The sequence below is a fragment of the Ascaphus truei genome, chromosome 4 (genome assembly GCF_040206685.1).
Source record: "Ascaphus truei isolate aAscTru1 chromosome 4, aAscTru1.hap1, whole genome shotgun sequence".
Lineage (NCBI taxonomy): Eukaryota > Metazoa > Chordata > Amphibia > Anura > Ascaphidae > Ascaphus > Ascaphus truei.
The window spans coordinates 301,954,772-301,980,572 of record NC_134486.1 but is presented as its reverse complement, the minus strand read 5'-3'; positions in this window follow the sequence as shown (position 1 = coordinate 301,980,572).

Sequence of the window (25,801 nt, the reverse complement as noted above, 5' to 3'; positions counted from 1 at the left end):
AAGTCTCCTGGAAGTTGATAGGTGGTTAGGCGACACGCAGCCATACTATTATTAGTTCGGGCAGTTTTGATTACAAGGGCTCGACAAACAGCTCCTTCTCGATCGGCAGCTCCAAGAAACTGAGGGTGCGGCAGCTCGCATCCGGCTCCTCCTTTACTTTGGGTAGATCTCTTGGATTGGTGCTCACTGTGCCTCCTCCCTCTGGTGGAGATTAGATGAGGGGCACTCGGCCTCAAGGCGTGACTTCGGCTCCAGTCTGAGCCAGTCACATAGTAGGTGGGTGCGGCTCCTGATTTCGCGCCACCCATCTTGCAGAGGTGGGATTCTGGCTTTCGCGCCAGACCCAGGCACATTTCTGCAAACAATTTTCTTGCAGCCTGTTTGCATGCAGCACGTGCGCCATCCAGGGTTGGCGGTGGATGCCATTTTAGGTTCCACAGAGCATGCGGTGCACTATCTCACAGTGCAGCCTCTATTTTAAGATCACACAGTCCACGCCATGCTCTCCCTTGCTGGGCAGTCGCCTTCTTGGGTGGAATAAAGTGTCTCAGTGTAGCGCACCCCTCACGATTTTGTAGAGGGCCCACTCTCCTGATACATCTGCAGCATATGGTAGTCCCTGACCAGTGAAACATCAATGTACCCCATAATAGACAAAACTCCCTCATGCAGCATACTGCAAACGATTGCAGACCAATACAAGTGATGTTTGTTTATAGTATGGTAACTGGCTAGAAGTACCCTGGGCTTCTCCCTACAGTACTCGGCATCTCCCCATCTTGGCTGCCAGTGTCTTGCAGATACTTCCCTTGGAGGCTCCATGGGAACACCCAGGTACATCCCGGGTACCTCCTTCTAGGCATCCCGATTACCCACCTCAGATTTGACTGACAGCTATAGCCTTGTCTCCAGATCTATTCACCTCTTTAGGGCCAGTCTAGGTCGTGCTTTGCGAGGTTTCTGTTCCCCCTGACTACACCTAGACCCCCTCCTTCCTTAGCACTTGCTCTGGAAGCTGACATTCTTTTCTTTCAGTTCTGCTTCGCTGAAAACCTGTCCTCATCTCACCAGTGCCTCCAAATGTAACCCTGTTTTACCCCCCCCCCCCCCCCAATCGCGGATAGAGTTTAATACCGGGAAAACTATACTGTTACATGGAGTAGTGTGGTGCATACCTGCTGGCTTACAATTGATCTGAGTCTCCCGCTTGGTGGTATGGGATATCAGAACAGGCTTCTGGGGCATAACTGAATCGTACTCATGGTGACAGCGCCTCCATCTCAAGCAGACCCCAGGGATGTGGGGTGAAATCCCTGCAAGAAAACTCTTCACTCTCCCCCCTGATAGATTTCAGTCTCAGGCAAGGAGGTATAATGAACAACTGGATTTAATTAACTATTAGGCTACATTTCATTGAACTGAATTTCTACCATCAAGAGAAATTAAGATTTAATTAACTATTGGGGTTTGTTTCTGTGAGTTGATAGGCAGACCCCTCTCTTAATTGTTATTCAATTGCATGTGATCGGAGCACTTAACACAGAATATCTTGGCTGTGAGGCATCTTAAAGTGTAACATCAAAAGTGTGTGGCAGAGTTAATTTTGGAGTTGAAGATTGGAGCCCTTGTCAGCATGTAACATGCAGTACACATTCAGCCTAGCCCTTGTCATCATGTAACATGCGATACAGTTTTTCCTACAGCTAGAGGGGAGGAGACACAATAACTCGTGATCACCGACTTGAGTTTCTGGCTGGGCTTGCATATAACGCCACATATCAAATTTCTGCCCACCTTCAGGTCTCAATTCACCCAGGTTAAATCGTGGATAACTTGCGTAAATTTCTTGGGAAATCACACATAAGGGACAGACTCGGGTCAGGAAAACCCAGGATAGAAACAGACTATATCTGTACATGTTAGCACCAATTTGTTCGCAAAGGCAGATTACATACTAACTCATAAAGTAAAACTGGTCAGTGTAACTATTAGGCCCAAATCCACAAATGGGTGCTAAGCTTCAGCATTCATTTGATCTGGACCTTGGGGTGTCCCACACATTTGAGACAGAAGATAGCATAAAGATGGAAAGCACTGAGAAAGCCTAGAATCTATAAATATATAGTATAGATGGCGCAGATGCATGCAGAATGGAACAGAATAGATACAATAAGAACACAACAAGGATGGTCATGAGGGGAGGAATATACTGTAGGGTGGAGGAGAAAGAAAAAAACACAGTTTTCGGTGATCAAAGTGTGATGGTACTAGGAGGTATGGAATTCCACTACTTTCCAATTTGTAACACAAGAGTTCCACTAGTTTTTTTATTGGTAGACAAATGGTTTTATTTTCTATTTAAAGAAAACAAAAGTATATTTTAGGAATATTTTTGTCACACAAATACTTTCAAATGACAGTGACATCTTAAGAAGTGCCTTGTTTATAAGAGCAAAGCGTTCTATAAAATGGGAGACGTCTGTAGATTTGTGCATTTGTTCTAACAGTTTATTCTAACAAGTTTATATAAACAACTACAGTATGCATGATTCACCTACTTGCTTGAAAAGCATAAATATCTTATCTTTAAAAAGTCTCAGTTTGGTGAGTACCCATTTCTTCATTATGAACATAAATATGATCTAAATCCTTCTAGGATATGGTATATATATATATATATATATATGCTCATTTGCATGTCATTTCCCAGAATCCCTTGCTGCAGTGGAAGTGCTGTATGCTGGGTGACAATGGGGAAAGGCGGGGTTGCAGACCTGCCTAAGACATGCAGATGAGCATACAGCTATATTTGCATATATATATATATATATATATATATATAACACAAAATAGCTGCAATTACTGAAAGGTAGGGTCCTACTGTAGGTCTGCGCATGGTAGAAAAGACATATACACTCAAAATAAACAGATTACCAGCACCAGAAATTTTTTCAATAGAAGTTAAAATATTACTTTATTAGAATATGAATCACACATAGACCTGATGTTTCGCTCCCCAGACGGATTAAAACATACATAAATACATACTTAAATACATACATATATAAAAAAACAAAGAATTTGAACCGCTTGGCCCATCAAATCTTCCCATTTTAATATCTGCTGTAATATCTGCTGTAAAACCCCTGACCCCATTTGATCCACGACTTTCGTTTAGATTTATTATAGTCTTATTGCTATCCAAAACTTGTTTGAATTCCCTTCAAGTATTAACCTCTACCACCTGCGCTGGGAGCCTTTGCCATGAATCAACCACCCTTTTTGTGATGTATGTAGTACCTCTTCACATTTGCAGAGACTGCCATCCTTCAGCTTCAGAGTGTCACCTCTTGATTTAACACACATGTTCCTATGAAATAGGATGTTCAATCACTATCTTTAACTTAACAAGTCAAAAATCAAACTTATCCTTTCCCTCCTTCCAACTTTACACCTACAGTATACTGTTCTGGATTTCTCACTTTAAATAGATGAGCCAACCATACCCCAAGATAAATGCCCAGATGTCATTCTTGACTCCTCTCTCTCATCCATCCCACACCATAATGGAGCAATCCAGTCAGTTAAACCCTTTGGCCAAAGTGTTATAAGCCTGCAAGCCACATCAAGGCATGACCAGTAAGCAGGTCCTAATACTACCTATGCAAATTCTCATTTACCTCTGCTGAAGGGAGAATAACCCTTTTTCAAGAGAATATATTAGTATTTCACTGTGTATTTTTGTCACATTGAATGTAGCATTTGGCTTTTCTGTCTTTTGTTGTATACACTTGGCCACGCTCAGTAGCAGTCCTTTTGACACTAATATATAAATAGTGTAATAAATAGTGTAAAGACAACAAAGTAGCCAAACCAGAGTATCAGAGCCCCTAACAATAGGAACAAAATATAGTAACCAAATTGACGATGAGTCTGAAAAAATGAAAAAAGAAGCACATATGGTGAAGTAAGCTTGTCAATACAAGCTTACTTCACCATATTTGTTTCTTTTTTCATTTTCAGCTTATGCGCAAAAAATGAAATCTACTTACAAAGTAGTAGATGTTAACAGGCATGTAGGATACATATGCTCCTCTCCAAACTGCAGTGTGATGTGGCGGCTTGTCTTGTCCACGTGGAACACCAAGACTTCGCACCGATGCCGAACACGACCGTAGCTTCCACCTGTCTTTTCCTCCCAGTCCTCCAACTACACGAGATAGTGGGGATGATGTTAGCAGAGATATTATGTCCGTTGACGAGGGGCAATTGGGAGTAGTAGCAACAGCCGTACATAAGATAATGATATTGGTACTAAACTGCTGCCATATGAGAGATATTATAGAAGGCTATAATAAAGCAATAATAAAGATATAATAGCCTCCGCCCTACGCATTTCATCTATAAAAAGACTTCATCAGGGGTAAAATGACAATAGATTGCTTAGTGCATATATAGGCAGGTCCAACCTTTGACAGGTTAATTGGCTAGCCAATAGTATAAACTACTGCAAGTAATATAAAATCATTTAAATCAAAAATATTAAACAGATAACATCATTATTTGAACCCATAATACAATATAAAATACAGATACATACGTTTTAATACAACAAATATAAAATACAATTATTTATTAAAATAGAAAATTATAAAAATATACATATAAAATAAATGTGTAATGCAAAGAATACAATGAGCATAGGTATAATATCAAGAATCAGAGGTATTAATGTAAAATACATCAATACTAATATTTCAGTACTAATACTTTTATTAGTATTGATGTATTTTACACAAGATTCCAGCTACAAACCGGCAGATGATCCATATGATATTCTTGCTCAGTTCTAATGCTCATGATCTACTTATTTTTATGAGTGGCCTGATTTAATCTTGTGTATATTAAAACCATTATGTATTTACAATATGGAGTCCGTGCTGTCCCATTTTGTTTTATAGAAGTATCGAGTAAGGTGGTTGCTCCAGCGAGTGGCTGATCGGCTCATCCAACATTTTTATCTACAATTTTTTGGTTTTATATTGGCATATTCCCCTTTTTATTTTCTTGTGTTTCTGTCCTTCCCATTTCCCTTATCTTTATTCATTTATCCTTGTCATACATATTTTTTTGTGTGTTGGTTGTATGTTGTCTGTTTCTATGTGGCTACACACCTAGCGTTTGTGGTCTAATTTACCATTATTCACTGGTATACAATAATATTTATTAATTGCCTTTCCTGATTTGCATTTTTTCACTTGCAGAATTCAGTTGAATAGATTATCAATATATTTATATATATATAATTCATTGGAGCTGCAATTTTCTTTTTCATATACATATTATATACATTCTTAAAATCAAATAATTTTAATTTCGACTCTGTACAGTAAATTTCTCAAACACACACCCATGACACCCCACAAGATAGTGTATATCCCCCATACACACTCAAATATACTGTAAACAGTATATATATATATATATATATATATATATATATATATATATATATATATATATATACCCATACATCCCCACCCGGTCGCAGATCAGGCCCCCTAAGGTGTTCTGGGGTCTGGCTACATGTCTCTGTATGGTGCATACCTGCTGGCAACAGGAGGGCCTGAGTATCCTGCGGTGTCATGGGGGAACAACAGGACAGGTTACTGGGGTGGATGCCTTCGTTCTTCTTCAATGGTGCAGCGCCTCCATCTGTAGTAAGCCCAAGGAATATGGGGTGGAATCCCTACCACAGAAATCCCCCTCCCAGGGATGAGAGATTCCAGTCTCACACAAAGTTCTCTTTAAACAGCAGACTCCTTTATTCAGTCTCCTGCAGCAGCAGACAGGTACAGTTGATATGATATGTCCACTAGCTTTTCTCCTTTGTGATGGTCCCTGCCTCCACTCTGGACCCAAGGGCCATCCAGAGTGGGGCTAGCTCTTCCCTCATCCCCTAAGCAGGGTGAGAGGTATTTGGTCCACATCACTATATTCTATCAGCTCTACTCATAAGCTGCTCACTCCTCTCCTCCATAACACTAACTCACTGTCTCTCAACTTTGGCTCAGAGAGACTTACTCTAAATAGGAAATGCACTGCTCTTTATGATATCAGCAGGCACCGCCCCTGTGTCTCTTGATTGGTCACAGGGTCAGGTGACCTACCTCCACCATTCAGGATAAGTGCTTGAAGTGGGGGAAACCCATGATAACTCCTGGCAACCTGCCCATAGCAGGGATTATACCAGGAGGGGGATAGAACTATAGCCCCATTTCTTACCAGGGCTACACTCTCCCTCAGGTGGAAATCCAATGGTCCCCACTGGGACCTAATTTGCTGGACCATCCTGCAGGTGAACAATCTGTGAACATACAAACATAATTAGTTAATATTGTGTACACGAGACTGTAACACCCATGATGGTGACATAACAGCGGGAAACTCCCAACATGGAGAACCCTAACTTCAATAATAATGACGGGGATCAGGCTTCTTCACTTCCCGCCCATTCTGATCCACAATCTTAACAAAGAAAGGTTGCACAGGCCCATTCTCCGGACTGTACAATATGTTATGCATGCATATGTTCCTGCCTGTACTCCAAGATTTCATTACAGAACATATTTTGTCCTCCCTCAAGTAAGCAGTGCTACCAAATTTAATTCGTAGAGGCTCAATGATCGCATCTCTAAGCCAGGTGTCTCTTTGGTCTTTGATCTCCTGCATTATTGGCTCTGGTACGTACGGAAACTCATAACCATGAGACTGCCGGTATCTCTCCGCTATGGCTCTATCTGCTCGACTTAACTTAGTAAGTTTCCGGTTCCCAGCCTTTCCTGGAGGTACCCAGTACTTTGGCTCCTGAGGTGCAATATCAACATACAGAATAGATGAGCCTTTGGGGGTGATCACTTTTTGCATAATGTCTCTCCACATGTTATCTAACTCATCGGCAACCTCCTGTGGAGAATAGGTGCCTGCGTCCCACCAGTGATCTACAGTGTCTTTCTTTATCAATACAGATCTGGTGCGGTCCATCCCCTCATCATACCCTGTGAATAACGGTGCCCACCATTTATCTCGGTGCCCACCATATGAGGATGACACACTCATACCTTCCTCAGACTCTGCTCTTGAGGACACACCAGAAGTCGCTGCCTCAGTAGAGTGCGAGCCTTTACGCCTCCCTCCAATGACATTCTTGTAAACCATGGGATTCATTTTAGATGCCTTGGGACTTACAAGACCCACTTTTGCAGTAGCCTGGGACCCTCGGGCCCTACCTCTAGTTACAGGATTAAACACAGTGGGGTTAGGTATATGTACAACACTTGACAATGGTATCTCCCCATCAGAACCCTCATCACGTCACCCAGTCCCGCCAATCAGTTGAAAACTTGGGCATCTTATCGAGCTTACTCCCACTAGGACCCGGTGGCACGACACGTGACTGGGCAGGGGCAGTGGCCGGGGCAATGGCGCAAGGGGCGGTGACCACATGATCGCCATAGTCTATTACAGTGTCTCTGAGTCGAGCGATGCCACGACTGGTAGGTACTCTCTTACTGTCTCTTGCGGCAGCGCTTCGGGCTCCCCGCTTGGCCACTTGGGCCTTAAATTCCTCGAACTCTGCTTCCAGCCCAGCTCTCTATATTGAAGCAATCAAAGCTTCCAGGCCTCTGCGCCAGTCCAAACCGGAAGTGACGTCATCGTTGGTTGTCGCGGAATCTCCATCCGCTCCTTGGTCCCGCAGTGCGTCGAGGACCGGAAGGGGTGACAGGGTACCATCAGGGTCACGGACGGGCAGGTAGGCCTCAAGCCCTTCTCGCTCCACAGGTTCCTCCTTCACCTGGCAGGAATAAGAGGGTGGTGGTGTCCTCTTACCGCTCCGCTGTCTTGCGATGCTCTTTGGGTCTTGCGGAGCCACCTCGGATCCCATCTCCGCCGCACTGGGAGTCGCCACGGCCGTGGGACTTCTACGCGGTTCAGGCCGCACCAGCGCTCGCTTACGGGGGGTCTCCAGACTCGTCTGCTCCATCTCAGGGTTAAGTGGAACCTCTTCTTTACAGCTGGGGTGGTCCACCGGCCGGAGCATCACCACCGATGACAGGCTGTCTCGCTCATCATCTGACGAGGACTGCAACGGCACCTCCGCTGGAGAGTCACCTTGGGTCCTTGCAGCACCACCAGTGGATATAGGTACGAAATGGCCCGCTCCAGTGCCTCAACTGCGGTCGCGCTCTCCTCCGTCGGGGCATCTCTTGGTGGCTGGGCCTGGGTCCCTACCGCAGGGGTGACATATGGGACCAGGGCAGCCTTCGCATCTGTCTCCTCCACTTCGATCAGCGTCGCTGGAGAGGAATCTCGCGGGGTCACTATTGTAGGGCATGGCTCGATAGGCCAGAGGTAGAACGTGCCACACTGTTGGCACCGCGCCGTAGTACTTGGGGCCAATCCAGGTGACCTGCATTGGACGCACAGGCAACGCAGATATTCGCGGCCATCAACCTCCACAACCAGGAGGCCTCCTGGAAGCTGATAAGTCGTTACACTTATGTCAGCCATCTTTTGCGCAGGGGTTGATTCGCTCAGCTTACTGGTTTCACACTTAGCTCCTTCTCCTTCACCAGTCAAGCAGAAGTGAAGTTCCTCAGCCTCACTTCCTGTCCCTCCTTCCGCTGGGGAGGACTGTTGGGATTGGTTCTCGGCGCGCCCCCTCCCTCTGGTGGAAACTAGAGGATGGGCACTCTCTCTCTTTGGGTGACGTGGCTTCGTCCTTTGGCCAATCACTGCACAGGTGGGTGCGGCTACAGCTTTTGCGCCGTTCCCTTCTTTTAGCTGGGGTTCTGGTTTTGGCGCCAAACCCTTGCACATCTCTCGCCATATTTCTCTTGCAGCCTGCTTGCACGCAGCACGTGCGCGATCTAGGCTTGGATCGGCTGCAACCCGCGTTGCAGTGAATGGCGCAGCAGCCGCCATTTTAACCTCCTCCATGCCCCGCAGAGCACATGTATCTCTCGCCGCCATCTTTAGTGAGCCCTCTAAGTCCACGATAGCAGTACCCTCAGTGCCTATGGTTCAACTCGTTCCTAGACACTTACTACTCTCAATGGTGCTCTAACCAGTGAATATAACGCATGGCATACCCCAGGCTAGGCAAAACTCTCTCCTTGTACACCGCACTTGCTGACTGTTCATTACAAGCACTCTGTGGTGTGTTTTCTGGATACTGGCTAGTGTACTTGGCATTCCTAAGTACTTGGCGTCAACCTACTTTTGGCCACTCATAGTGCAGACACTATGCTGAAGTCCCTGACCTCTGTTAACAGGCTACCCCCACAGGAATCCTACACTATCTGCCTCAAGGTGACTAGAACAGCTATAGCCACTTGTACCCAAATTTACATCACCCTCCTAGGGCACCAAGGGTGTACTGTGCAAGAGGTCTGTCTCTCCTGACTACCCCTAGTCTTCAAAAATGCCCATCTTTCTGCAGCACTTGCTCTGAAAGTGTACATACTACTTTCAGCTCTGCTTCGCTGAAAACCTGTCCTGATGATCTCAGCAGCGCCTCCAACTGTAACCCATACATCCCACCCGGTCGCAGATCGGGCCCCCTAAGGTGTTCTGGAGTCTGGCTACATGTCTCTGTATGGTGCATACCTGCTGGAAACAGGAGGGCCTGAGTCTCCCACTGTGTCATGCGGGAACAACAGAACAGGTTACTGGGGTGGATGCCTTCGTTCTTCTTCAATGGTGCAGCGCCTCCATCTGTAGTAAGCCCAAGGAATATGGGGTGGAATCCCTACCACAGAAATCCCCCTCCCAGGGATGAGAGATTCTAGTCTCACACAAAGTTCTCTTTAAACAGCAGACTCCTTTATTCAGTCTCCTGCAGCAGCAGACAGGTACAGTTGATATGATATGTCCACTAGCTTTTCTCCTTTGTGATGGTCCCTGCCTCCACTCTGGACCCAAGGGCCATCCAGAGTGGGGCTAGCTCTTCCCTCATCCCCTAAGCAGGGTGAGAGGTATTTGGTCCACATCACTATATTCTATCAGCTCTACTCATAAGCTGCTCACTCCTCTCCTATATAACACTAACTCACTGTCTCTCAACTCTGACTCAGAGAGACTTACGCTAAATAGGAAATGCACTGCTCTTTATGATATCAGCAGGCACCGCCCCTGTGTCTCTTGATTGGACACAGGGTCAGGTGACCTACCTCCACATTCATGACAAGTGCTTGAAGTGGGGGAAACTCCTTGCAACCTGCCCTTAGCAGGGATTATACCAGGAGGAGGATAGAACTATAGCCCAAATTCTTACCAGGGCTACATACATATATATATACATATACATATATATATATATATATATATATATATATATATATATATATATATATATATATATATATATATATATATATATATATATATATATATATATATATATATATATAATGTTAAAACTAAAAAAGGATTTTATTTGGAAAATAATAATTCATGCAATTTTGTTGACGTGTGTGTAATTTGTAACAATTTGGCCCAGTTTGCTTGCGAGGTTTGGACCCAATTATTTGGCGAGTTTAATAGTAAAAGTTGGTATACTGTGTGTCATGCACCTTTGGTGCTATTCCGTTTGGGGCGTATTGACCATTACCAATAACACATCTACTTGTCCAGAGTTCAGGCCGCAGTGGAGATCACGAGGTTCAGGCTCAAGATCACCAGCAAGTAGCCTGGCAAGGTAATCTGGTTGTTGTTGTTATAATGTAATAAAGTTGTGGCTTTGTTTCCGCAAATAGGTGTTGTGTATTAATTTCATTCGAAGGGAGAGATGTGGGCTATAGAGGCCTACACAGGTCATGGTTATAGTAAATGCATGAAGGGCAGGTACAGTATCTATGTTAAGTGTGGGCATTACCACTTTTCTGCTGATTGGAAAGCATATTGTCATATGATGCCACAGTCTCTGTAAACTGTATGTATTTTTTGGTTGTGCATGTTTTACCCAACGTTAATCGCCTGGATTGAGATGAAAGGCCTTTAGTGGATATGCAATGCAAAGGGAAACGCTTATCTCGCATATTTAGCACCTCATTAGCACTAACAACCAGAATAATGTAACTATACTTTATTTAAGTAAACGTTTGGTTAAATAATGGAATTTACTGCATCTGGGCCAAAGTATACTTCAAATATATATCTGGTGGAAGTTCCATCTTATTGTGTGCAAAGCTGAAAATAATTATGTTCAACATGTTTGAGATTTTGTACTTTTATTGTATTTTATTTTTGGCTGGCTAGTTTATAAATACTACGGGGCTTGGCGTCACTAAGAGCAATTTTATTGTAAAAGTGACACATAGAAGAGTAACAAATGCACTTTGGTGCTACAATGTACTGCATGAAACCGAACTTGATGTGCAGCACGTACATCAACTTTGTTTCCCTATGGACAAAATGATGCTAGGATATTGAGTTAGAGGGCGAGTTTTGAGGTTGTTGTGGCGCTGCAAATTATATGTTCTAAAAAATTGCATGCATGTGACACTTTTGTGCGCCATAAATGCAAGAATATTGTCCATTAACTTTTTCTTCCTTTAAAAGACAAATGGAACTAGACATAAACATATTTTAATGCATGCATATGTGTGAACATGGCGCACACCATACAAAGAAGAATAAAACCTGCACCAAATGTAAGAACATGAACCTTAATTATAAGTAAGAGAATCCCTTTTTTTTATTTTAAATACTCATATTGTATTGCCTAGGACTACTGATAGGTTTTCATTTTGGGTACCTATTCTTTAGTCAGTGGCCTTCCATAGAACTTTGTATGACATGTAACTCTTTGTAACTAAGGGCCTCATGCAGTAAGCGCCGATAAGGCTTTGATCAGCATTTTCCCGCCAAAATTGGATTTGAGATTCAGTAAGCGCCGATAAGTGCTCAAAATCAGCAGTTTTTCTTGCCGATAAAAATTTATTAGCATGCGGCTGCCGATAACCCACTTATCGGCACTTATCGGCACTTTTTGAAATCGGCTGTATTCAAGTAGCCCCGATCAGCTTATCGGTGCTCATCGGCACTCAGAAATGGAGATTTCATCGGCAATTGGTCCCGCCAACTAAAGTTGGCAAGTTGGAGGGGAGAAGGATCGGCAAGGTTGCCGGGATGGCACTTAGAAAAAAAAACTCATCTCTACATCAATGGAGTCAATGGAGCGGGGACTTATAACATTATAGGACTGTTTACGTTCTATTGCTCATAATAAAAATGTGCTTGGCATTACAGTGTCGAGGTCATTCACTTCATCATGTCAGCGCTTACGTTTATTATTGGCATAACATTGTACTTTTATATGTTAGGATGATTTGCGTGTCACATTAGTCTTAATGTTATGATGTTTCAATGGAAAATCCTATACTCAACTCTTAAAGGAACAGGTCACATAATATGAAACATGTTACTTAAGTGTGCTTCAATTTATAATATGATGTAACACATGTCACACATCTAACAGATCCAGCGTATAGTAATGTTGGTATACATTACAGAATGCTTTGAATGTGTAACGCATGACCAAATGTAAATGTACTGCACCGACACACTTTATTCGAGCAAATACCCGGTATGTACCTGGCAGATACCTGGAATGCGCCGCTCCTCACCTCTGACAAGCCCCGTTGCATTTGCCTTCCCAGCCTGGGTTCATGCCTGGCTGACGGGCGGCTGATCTGTTAAATGATAATGATTAGGATTTAATAGGCTGCAATGCTTCGCGTGTCTACCAGATGGCATAAATTCATGAATTGTAATGCAGTATATATATATATACTGTGCAGTATTGCAGCCAGCGGGAATAAAATGCTTCAATCCCTGCCTGGAAATAACTCAATGCACTCGGGCAGAAAACAGTCACAAACCTCAATACACCCGGGTATACCCGAATTCGTGGGACTAGCCGAGCTCGAATAAAGTGTGTCGCCAGTGTAGCTGTTTGTTTTCATGTTTACATGTACTTTGTGACCTCCCTCTTTTGATGACGTCCGCAATTGGACACTCAATAACATTGCATGTTTACATTGTACACGATGCATTACAATCACTTCATGCTAACTTATACACACATCTATAATAGTTACTCATTTTTACACAATTGAAACTGAATCAATAGCAACTATCCTGATGGCATCAAATCATGCATATGCACATCACAATTAGTTCATGCGAACAGGTGACAATAACATGCCAAATTACACATGTTGCAACGTAGTTTCTCAATGTCAATGTCATGGTTGTATCCTAATTAGATGACTGAGTGTTGCGTTCAGAAGTGGTACATGCATTACACATTTCAGAAATACTTGACAATAAATGCTTGTACAAAGCTTAACGTTACATCATTCTCAAATATCATGATTGCCTGGTGAACACACATAAATAATTATTTTAATTGCTAATGGATACACGTTGGGAGTGAACTACTTGGATATGTTAATGTAACACCTTGAACTTCAGCAAGTCACCTGACATCATCACATAGGTATTTAAAGGAGGACAATTACCTGCGCATTCACAGCTACAGACCTGAAAATGATGCGAATGTTTATGAGATGGAGGAAGATTCTATTGGAAGAGAGGCTTGCTGATGGAGAGGATGTCACAGGCCAAGGAAGGGACAGGGACAGAGACAGGGACAGGGATGCGGAGAGGAGAGGGAGAGGGCGAGGGAGAGGGCAAGGAGATGAGAGGAGAAGAGAGAGGAGAGAAGTTGTGTCTCGTCCTCGTTTGTACAGGGAGAGAACCATGTTAGATGGGATGAGTGAGGAGGAGATTGTAAGTCGCTATCGTTTGAGTTCAGCAGCAATCTTAGCTCTTTATGAAGAGATACGGGGAGATTTAGATTTTGTGACAGCCAGAGGTCGTGCTGTCCCTGGGCTTGTAAAAATGCTGTGCTCATTACATTATCTTGCTTCCGCGTCATTCCAGACAACTATGGGCATAGTGGGCGGGGTCTCGCAATCTACATTCTCGCGGGCCTTTACCCAGTTTCTATGTGCACTGAATAGACGCGCTAGGAATTATATTCATTTCCCTACAGAGCACACAGAGTGGCTGGAAGTCAGGAATGGCTTTTATACCATAGCCGGGATACCATGTGTGATGGGTGCAATAGATTGCACTCATGTTGCTTTGAACCCGCCTAGTCAGAGTGAGCATGCTTACCGCAACCGTAAGCACTACCATTCCCTGAATGTACAGGTGGAATGCGATGACACGATGAAGATTATGCATGTGGTAGCAAAATTCCCTGGTTCCAGTCACGATTCCTCTATCCTGAGAAACTCATCAGTCTTCCATGCTTTTGAAGAAGGCTATTTTGGACCTGGTTGGCTGGTGGGTGAGTACATATTATGATGTGTTAACAAACAACTCTAGTTTTTATATGAACTGTTCAATGTAATAATGTTAACACAAATTGTTTCATTTTTTGGAACGATGGATTATAGGTGACTCAGGATACAGAATTAGGCCATGGCTGTTTACCCCGGTGGCAAACCCTCAATGTGAAGCAGAGGAGAGGTACAATGTTGCCCATATATTTACCCGATCCGTCATAGAGAGGACATTTGGGCTTCTGACAAAACAATTTCGGTGTTTAGATAGAACAGGGGGGGCATTGCAATATAAGCCTGCTAAAGTGTCAGATATTGTCATTGCATGTTGCATTTTTCACAATCTGTCACTCCGCAATAATGTACAACCTGACATACGTAAGGGCTTGGAGGAGGAGCATCCCTTAAATTAACCAGCTGACACTGAGCATACAGCCGGTGGTGTGGAGACACGTCGGAATGTCATAAACACCTATTTTTCATGTAAGCAAATACAAATATGTTCACTGAACTACATAGTAATTGTAATGATAAATTCATTGTAATGATAAATACATTTGTACAAATACCATTCACTTAGGAAACAGATGAATATGGTTCGCACACCTTTCTCTTCTCTGCTGTGTGGACAATTGCATGTGGCACCGGTATGTCATTCATTAACAGGTTATATTATACTTCTTACCACTAAAAGGTGTTGTGTGTACGTGAAGAAATAATGTGTACAAAATCTATATTTTATGTACATGCTCTTTTTGGTTATGCATACACAATAAACCTACTATGTCGATAGTCAATAGCTAGTGCAGTATGGTTACATACAATGTTTCTTTTGGAGTGTGACATGTGTCACAATGATGTGTACACTATTGTGTATTTAAGATCATATTTGACGTATTATAGATTTTGTTTCATATCACATACAAAATTGTCACTTCTGTGTGTTGCTTACCTTAATGAACATGTCATGACAATGATTTATATTCATTCATGTTTTCTTTTTCTAGGTATATCACTCCAATTTCTGCTCATGGTATGTATTTCAATTCACATCTGTCATAAGATGTGCAAACCTCGAGACAGGTATAGTTACAGGATGTATAAACAGAACGTAATGAAAAAGATGTGACAATAGAAACATGTCGTTTCTGTATTGTGTCCGTTCGTTTATCTACATGTAGCCAGGTCCCCTGCGGTATTACCTTCTCTCCCAGACAGCCCTGAGCCACGCTAGTGGAGTGTGATAGGGACCGGCCCTAGGTTAGGGACCTGCCCCTTATCTATAAGCCAGTAAGGAATCCAGCGGACGCTGCGCTGTCCGCCGAGAGGTTTGGGCCTATGCTTGGTCTTACAGGGATCTATAGACTATAAGTGCGGAGGCTCCGTGCGGAGTGACTACAGCCGGTGGACATCAACCGGGCTGCCATTAAGTATAGACGACGGAAGAAGCGGTGATATTATCCATGCTGGAATTCACCTCACCATTGGAGGACATCCAGCGATCCCATTGCGGTATAGCAGCACCCGCGGCTGGAGCCCGGGCAGGTAACACCACAACACACGTGCACCAACCAGGCCTACCATTGACATAGTGGCTGCGCAGTCACACACAAATACATATACGCTGGTCTACGAATTGGGAGTGCAAGACGTTGGGTGGGACTCATTGGACTTGAGGGTGGGATTATTGTGTTGGGACGGTAGCGTCCACCAAGATGCATAAAGTGTGGACACCCGCAGTGGTGTCCGTTATAGCTAACCTTGAGGAAACGTTGAGTTGGGTTACCTTCAGAGAGGGACACCTGTTACTACATGTTTGACTTCTATGTTTTAGTGAGCAGTAAAGAAGTATTCGTTCTTATACATTATTGTATGTGTTTATTGATTGCCCTGCGAGGAACCACTCCCCCTCTGGTGGGAGCCATCGCAGGTGGAGGTGCTGCATCATTGTAAGTAATATCCATTGTATAATTGCCCCAGGTTCCCCGTGGCGGAAGCTCAGCCCTCCTGTGAGCTAACAGGTTATGCACCACACTGAGTAACTATATATGTTTTCTGAACCCACACAGTATAATCTGCGATTGGGGGGGGGGGGGGGAAACCCGTTACATACACTTGGTGGTTATTGTGCAGTGTGTTTTCTTATGATTACGTACATTACATAACATGTAATTTTGGCAACGTTACAACATCCATTCATGGAATATAGGGGTGGGGGGAGAGAAGGGGATAAACCCTGCTCAGCTAGTGTTTATGGTAGGAGAACATATATTCATGCACATGAGCGATGTTAACACTCAATGCATGTTTGTATGAAAAGACCCTAATGTGTTAAACATCATTAACATTGCAATGTATGTGATTAGTTCTTCTCTCACTTCATCTTCATGTTCATTACTACATTGTCACATGTGTATGTATAAGTCAAATATGTGTGTTGATTTGACGTTCATCTAACATTTGTCAAAATGTTAACACCATTCCAAAGTATAGTTTTTGGAATTCTCAACTTTTCCTAAATCATTCAACACAATGACAATGTAGTTATTAAAATTTTTATTTCATTCACTTTACTTATTCAAAATGATCATGATCCTTTATAACTACTGTCAACATATGATCATAAATGAAGTATACATTTACGTACGCACACATTTCAGCAACCTACTGTGTGTGTGTGTGTGTGTGTTGTCGTTTTGGTGTGATGCATGTATTTCTACCAGAAATAATATAAACCAACATAATAATGTTGCTTTTATCATCGGCCTCACTTAGCTATGTATGTGTTGAACGTTTACTAATAACACTAAACTATAGTTACTCGTGTGAATTAAATGTACACACAAAAGTTAATGGTTTAATGCTCTTTACCTAACATTCATTAGCTCATGCATGTTAGGTTACCACTACAACTTATGTTTTCTGCACCCACACAGTATAATCTGCGATTGGGGGGGGGGGGGAAACCCGTTACATTTGGAGGCGCTGCTGAGAGACTTAGACCTGGGGTGCCCTATTCAACAAACGTTCTAGAATGTCTCCCGTATTCCCGTGCCTGTCGCACTCAGAAGTATATGAGTGGGCTACGAGGCTGGAAGTGCCACCGGCACACACTCTGGCGGTGTGCGGCGTCCCTATAGACATCCCGTCTATGGCCGTCCGAGTGGCTCTGCGCCAACATTCTCATCTCCGGGGTAAAGACGCCCTAGCCTTGGTGGATCAATGCACAGAGACAAAAGGGCACTATTCAGTATTAGTGGACATTGGGAACGATGTAAATGAAGAACAAGGACCATCTAGTGTATGGTTTGACGATCCGGCCGAGTCGAGCTTTGCGGTAGTATACCCCGCGCGGCCTATCAAGTCAGAACCTGACAGCTCTCACACGAACTTAGAGGAGGCGGATTTGTGCGCCTCGTCTTCTACCCCTGAGAGTTATTGCGAGTCTATAGTAGGCACAGTTGCCAACCACAGCCCGCCGCTCAGTATTGCCCCGGTCCCGACTAGCGGAAGAAATGTGATTCAAATGTTAGCTCAAAGTCTTGCCGAGTTGGGAGGAGCCAGGGCTGACGCATCAATGCAACAACAATATCGTAAATTGAAGACCTTTTCAGGCACTAAACCGACTCCAACGGGCGAAGAGGCATTCGACGCCTGGATAGAGTATACCTCACAGGTGGTGGAGGAGTGCATAATGCATAATGGAGTGTCTACGGACCCCCGCTTCCATCACTATACGGCTGGCTAAAGATCAACATACAGATATCACTGCCCAGAAAATTTTGGAGACACTCGAGCGTGCCTATGGGCGGACCGAGGATGAAGGCCAACTGATGCTGAGGTACCTAAATCTTTGCCAGAAGCCGGGGGAGGAGCTGTCTGTCTATCTCCACCGAATTAGGCAAGTCCTATGGGATATGCGGAAACGAGACCAGATCAAGTCCACTCAGGTGGACGAGTATTGTTTGAATCAATTCCAGAAAGGGGCCCTGCCCGACAACCCTATCGCCCTCCTGGTCAAATGCTCCCTGATGCGGAACGAACCCCCTAGCTGGGAAGATCTAGTAGATGAGATCAACAAGCATGAGGCATATGGCCGGTTGCATCCTCCCGCCAAGAGTAAGGAGTCCACCCCCAGTGACCCGCCTAAAGTCACTGGGACTAAAGCCAAGAATCCCGCGACGCCAGAAGAGGAAGTCACCCCTAAGGGTGCGGTCCCCAAAGCTAGGCCGAGTCGAAATTCCCCACCCCCGTACCGTGGCCATCCGGAATCAAGGGACCGCCTTTGCTACACCTGTGGTAAGAAGGGCCATCTCACTCGGGCCTGCCCAGAACGGGAGGAGCTCCCCGAAGACAAAACTTCCACTCGACCAAATCCAGCTCGGACGATGGTATGCCAAGCGCGAGCCGCCGAACCTGACGGGGAAACCCCTCAAGGGAACCCCCCAGCCCCAGCCTATACCGAGACCCAGACGGACCCCTCCAACCGAGGGCCGTACAGCCAAGTAGGCCCTGCAGCAATTGTACCCGTCTTAGTAGAAGGGATCTACGCATCGGCCCTACTGGATATAGGGTCGCAAGTGACCATCATATATCATCCGTTCTACGAACAGCACCTCCGGCACTGTACCCTGCGTCCGGCTGAGCACGTGACCGTACGAGGGCTAAGCAATGAAGGCTACCCTATCACTGGAATTGTACAGGTGCAGATGGAAATACTCCAGCTGAACACCGGGAAACGACACCCCATGCAGTTAGCGGCCTTGGTATGCCCCGAACCCCAAGGCCAATACAAGTACCCGATCATTCTAGGCACTAACGCGGATATAGTACAAGAAGTGTTCCGGCAGTACCTAAAAGAGACTAACAAATTACCCCTAGCCACTGCTCTTCTAGACCCAGTCCTACGAGACGAGTGCCAACGGAATTATGCCCTGGAACGACATGGGGATTTATACAATCGCCAAGCTGTACTGACGACCATATTACCGGGGGGAGTGCGGAGACTGCCCGTCTGGTGTCGCTACCCAAACCGGGATGGGGAGGATCAGCTTTTCTCTCTGGAAAATACCCCGGAAGAAGGAGTCCAGAGAGGGTATAAGATACTACCGGAGGTGAGGGAATGGACCACTAAAATCCCCCGCCGAACCCACATGTATGTACAGAATATCTCCCCCTTTCCGATGGAGTTGGATGCCGGACAGAAGTTGGGGAGCATATATCCAGTCAGCCCTGTCATAGACACACCAGAGGTGAAGGCGGCGGCCGCGGGCGAGCGGCTCGTTGAAATGAATTTCAATTTCGGTGAGTCGACACTATCTACCCAATGCAAAGAACGACTGGTCGCGCAGCTGACCCAACGACGACATGTGTTCTCCACGAGTGAGATGGATGTGGGGTGTAGCCGCAGTGCCCAACATACCATCCGATTGAGTGATACCACCCCGTTCCGGGAACGGTCGCGCTGCCTCGCCCCACGAGATATATATGATGTGAGGAATGTTCTCCATGATATGGAAGAGTCCGGGATCTTGATAGAGTCGCGGGGCCCATATGCGTCCCCCATCGTGGTGGTGCGTAAAAAAAATGGAGCTGTACGATTGTGTATTGATTATCGGACATTGAACAACCGCACAATACCGGATCAGTACACCCTCCCGCGCATCGAAGAACTACTGAACGTGTTAAATGGAAGTCAGTGGTTCAGTGTGCTCGATCTCCGATCCGGGTACTATCAGGTGCCTATGAGCGCGGAGGATCAAGAAAAAACTGCTTTCGTCTGTCCCTTAGGGTTCTATCAATTCACCCGTATGCCCCAAGGTATATGTGGGGCGCCGCCCACATTCCAGAGGTTGATGGAAAAGACTATCGGGGACATGGTTCCACGGGAATGTCTGGTATACCTGGATGACATTATCGTCTTCGGGAGGACCTTAGAGGAACACGAAGAGCGGTTATTTAAGGTAATCGACCGTCTGGGGAACGAAGGGTTGAAATTATCCCTAGACAAATGCCGTTTTTGCCACACATCAGTGACCTACGTGGGACACATAGTGTCCGCCAAGGGTATTGCCACTGATCCTGCCAAGGTAGAAGCCGTAGTAAACTGGTCGCGCCCTGAGAACGTCACAGAGTTGCGGTCCTTCCTAGGCTTCTGTGGGTATTACCGCCGCTTTGTGGAAGGATACTCGAGCAAGGCTAAGCCCCTGAACAACCTATTAAAATGATATCCCTCAGAAACCGGGAAGAAGGCTGTCTCGGCTAGCCAACCGTTCAGTGACCAATGGACATCGGAGTGTGAGCAATCCTTCCTGAAATTAAAGGGATGCCTGGCCGAGGCGCCCGTGCTTGCATATGCGGACCCCGAGCAGCCATACATCCTGCATGTGGATGCCAGTCTAAATGGACTGGGCGCCGTTCTGCACCAGAAGCATCCTGAAGGTCTGCGGCCTGTGGCTTATATCAGTCGCAGCTTGACACCCAGCGAGCAGAGATACCCCGTCCACAAGTTGGAATTCCTGGCTCTCAAGTGGGCTATTACCGAGAAGCTACACGATCACCTGTACGGGGTTGCTTTCGTAGTTAGGACCGATAACAACCCCCTTACTTATGTCAATACCTCAGCCAAACTGGACGCTGCCGGACACCGCTGGTTGGCCGCCTTGAACAGTTATAACTTCTCCATGAAGTACAAGCCAGGACCCCTGAATGTCGGAGCGGACGCCCTTTCCCGAAGGCCCGGGCTAAGTGCTACCCCTGATGACGAGGAATGGGAAGAACTGCCTGGGCCTGCAGTGTGAGTGATGTGCAGCATGGCCGCTATCATTGACGACCGAGTGGCGTTCTCAGAATTAAGAGTAGTCGATTCATTGGGATGTCGGTCGCAGGCTGTCCCAGGTGCTTACTGTGATCCCAAAGGGATGAATATCACGCCTGACAAAGTACTACGGTGGAAGGACCTAGTAGATTACCAAGTGCGAGACCCTATTATCGGTATCATCCGGAGAGCCGTAATAAAGGAGAACCCGGCCCTGCTTAAGTGTGCCCCCAAAAACTTGGTAGCCCTACTCATGCGGGAGTGGGATCATTTCAAAATAGACAATTGTTTGCTCTACCGGGTGGTCCAATACCACAACCACCCGGACAGAAGACAACTAGTCCTCCCTAAGAATCTACAATTTCTGGTGCTGAAGGCTCTACATGATGATCATGGACACCTTGGTATCGACAAGACTTTTGGGCTGGTCCGAGATCGGTTCTTTTGGCCTAAAATGCGAGAGGCTGTTGAGCGTCATTGTCATCGATGCAACCGGTGTATTCAGCGAAAAACCCGGCCCACCCGAGCGTCCCCCATGGGTCATCTGCAGAGTTCGGGCCCCATGGACCTTGTGTGTATGAACTTCCTGTGTATTGAACCGGATATCCAGGGGATATTCAATGTGCTGGTTATCACTGACCACTACACGCGTTATGCTCAAGCTTTCCCTACTAAAGACCAAAAAGCCATCACCATGGCAAAGATATTATGGGAAAAATACTTTGTACATTACGGCCTTCCCAACCGCCTCCACTCTGACCAAGGGCGGGACTTCGAGAGTACCTTGATCAGGGAACTGCTACGAATGTTGAACATTGCTAAATCTCGAACGACCCCATATCACCCTGAAGGAGATGCTCTACCCGAGCGGTTTAATCGGACATTGTTAGACATGCTCGGAACTCTACAGAGCGCCCAGAAATCGGAATGGAGTCGACATGTAGAAACCTTGGTGCATGCGTATAATTGTACCCGACACGAGTCAACCGGGTTCTCCCCGTACTTCCTGATGTTTGGGAGAGAAGCCCGCTTACCAGTGGATGTGCGTCTTAGAATCTCCACGGATGGGATACATAATGCTACCCATTTTAAATATGTGCAACGACTCAAAGACAGCTTGCAACAGGCATATCGGCAGGCAGAGAAATCCACCGCTAAGCTCAATGCTGAGGCGATACGAACATAAAGTCCGATATCGGGAACTTCGGCCCGGAGATGCTGTGTTGCTTCGGAACTTAGGCGTCCCAGGAAAACATAAGCTGGCCGACCGTTGGAGAGACTGTCCATAATGAGACCCCCTCTGACACTACAGAAGACCCATTGGAGGGACCCTCTCAAAGGGACCACTCCGCAGAAGGGGCATCTCCCGGAGGAGCTACGGGTAAAGGGCCCTGTAGGCCAACGCCTACTGAGGTGGCACCAACAGACCAGCCTTTGGATCCACAGAGCCCGAGTTTTGTTCCTAACAGAGACTATTCAGAGACATTTCTCCCCTCAAGGGAATAGGCTGAGCCTCAGGACTGTGGTTATTACTCCTCCGAGGGAGTTGCTGAAGAACAGCTCAGACGGAGCCAAAGAAACAGGTACCCTCCAAAGCGGGTAGCCTATGATCAGATGGGGGCACCCCATTATGAGACTCAGCAGTATTCTCGGAGCAAGATCCAATCTGTGATTGTGATGCTCACGGAGTTGTGTAACATTGTATAGAGTCATGCATGTGCTAAGTTATGTCTCCAATGCATTTTTCATTATATAAATGCTGTAGATAGTTATGATATTGGTGTCCCAAGCAAGGACGTTGGGGATTTTACCGGGGGGAGGATGTAGCCAGGTCCCCTGCGGTATTACCTTCTCTCCAGTAATATGCGAGCCGAGTAGCACTAAGGGTTGCGGCCGGTATCGCGTTGTGGTGGTTCTGCCGGTTCGCGGAGCAGGGCGCCGCCATTGTTAGGGGCATTGCGCATGCGCGAGAAGCAGGAGCACTCCAGGACTACAGGGAGCTCGCGTCTGCGCAGTTAAGGTCCAGAAAGCCCTCGAAGGACTAGCCAATAGGGAAGGAGGATCTCTGTTGGCAACCGGAGATATATTTCGCGCGCAGGAACTACATAGTCAGTCGGGGACTGGAGCGGCAAGGGGTAAGAGGTAGGGTGCTGGAGTCCATGACTCCGAGCACTAGGCCAGTACTCCCCTAGGCCCCAGACAGCCCTGAGCCACGCTAGCGGAGTGTGATAGGGACCGGCCCTAGGTTAGGGACCTGCCCCTTATCTATAAGCCAGTAAGGAATCCAGCGGACTTTGCGCTGTCCGCCGAGAGGTTTGGGCCTATGCTTGGTCTTACAGGGATCTATAGACTATAAGTGCGGAGGCTCCGTGCGGAGTGACTACAGCCGGTGGACATCAACCGGGCTGCCATTAAGTATAGATGACGGAAGAAGCGGTGATATTATCCACGCTGGAATTCACCTCACCATTGGAGGACATCCAGCGATCCCATTGTGGTATAGCAGCACCCGCGGCTGGAGCCCGGGCAGGTAACACCACAACACACGTGCACCAACCAGGCCTACCATTGACATAGTGGCTGCGCAGTCACACACAAATACATATACGCTGGTCTACGAATTGGGAGTGCAAGACGTTGGGTGGGACTCATTGGACTTGAGGGTGGGATTATTGTGTTGGGACGGTAGCGTCCACCAAGACGCATAAAGTGTGGACACCCGCAGTGGTGTCCGTTATAGCTAACCTTGAGGAAACGTTGAGTTGGGTTACCTTCAGAGAGGGACACCTGTTACTACATGTTTGACTTCTATGTTTTAGTGAGCAGTAAAGAAGTATTCGTTCTTATACATTTTTGTATGTGTTTATTGATTGTCCTGCGAGGAACCACTCCCCCTCTGGTGGGAGCCATCGCAGGTGGAGGCACTGCATCATTGTAAGTAATATCTATTGTATAATTGCCCCAGGTTCCCCGTGGCGGAAGCTCAGCCCTCCTGTGAGCTAACAGGTTATGCACCACACTGAGTAACTATATATGTTTTCTGCACCCACACAGTATAATCTGCGATTGGGGGGGGGGGGGAAACCCGTTACATACACTTGGTGGTTATTGTGCAGTGTGTTTTCTTATGATTACGTACATTACATAACATGTAATTTTGGCAACGTTATAACATCCATTCATGGAATATAGGGGTGGGGGGAGAGAAGGGGATAAACCCTGCTCAGCTAGTGTTTATGGTAGGAGAACATATATTCATGCACATGAGCGATGTTAACACTCAATGCATGTTTGTATGAAAAGACCCTAATGTGTTAAACATCATTAACATTGCAATGTATGTGATTAGTTCTTCTCTCACTTCATCTTCATGTTCATTACTACATTGTCACATGTGTATGTATAAGTCAAATATGTGTGTTGATTTGACGTTCATCTAACATTTGTCAAAATGTTAACACCATTCCAAAGTATAGTTTTTGGAATTCTCAACTTTTCCTAAATCATTCAACACAATGACAATGTAGTTATTAAAATTTTTATTTCATTCACTTTACTTATTCAAAATGATCATGATCCTTTATAACTACTGTCAACATATGATCATAAATGAAGTATACATTTACATGCGCACACATTTCAGCAACCTACTGTGTGTGTGTGTTGTCGTTTTGGTGTGATGCATGTATTTCTACCAGAAATAATATAAACCAACATAATAATGTTGCTTTTATCATCGGCCTCACTTAGCTATGTATGTGTTGAACGTTTACTAGTAACACTAAACTATAGTTACTCGTGTGAATTAAATGTACACACAAAAGTTAATGGTTTAATGCTCTTTACCTAACATTCATTAGCTCATGCATGTTAGGTTACCACTACAACTTAGGTGATAATATAACATTCACACGACTAAACAGTTTCTATCACCTTGTTATTATGTACTTTCAGATACAATGTCGACGAGTTGTTATGTACCATTTACATTCTTTAACAAGTCACACGTGAGATTATAATATATAGTAGATTAATGTGTTTGCTGAGTGATAATGTTGGTTGCATATATCACATGGCAATACATATAATGTTAGTAGAAAAGAAAAAAATATCAATAGAAGTTCTAACTTCCGTGCTTAGCAACATCATTATGATAATTAAGTGTATAGTAAATATTTGCACTATAGGATAACATTATGTAGTGATTGTTAATCTGCGCACCAATCATTGAAAGCATTGTTACATATTTATTATAATAGTTGTTCGCTAGTCATTACAATCATCTAATATAATGATTGGGCCATCTGAAATCATACATTGGTCCCATGTATTCATCCTCGACAACTGTGAAATACAGCAAACACATGATGTTCAAAGATGGCACATTTATCTATGTCTCAGCATGACAACACTTAACACATCTCTATATGATTGTGGATATTCACGCATAAGTTACGTATATGTTTAAGCAGCAAGGATAAAACTACAGATACAGAACTGTCTCATTTTTCAAATCGCGTTGCTGGCATTACTACTGATATGTGTGTTCCGGTGCCTGTATACATAA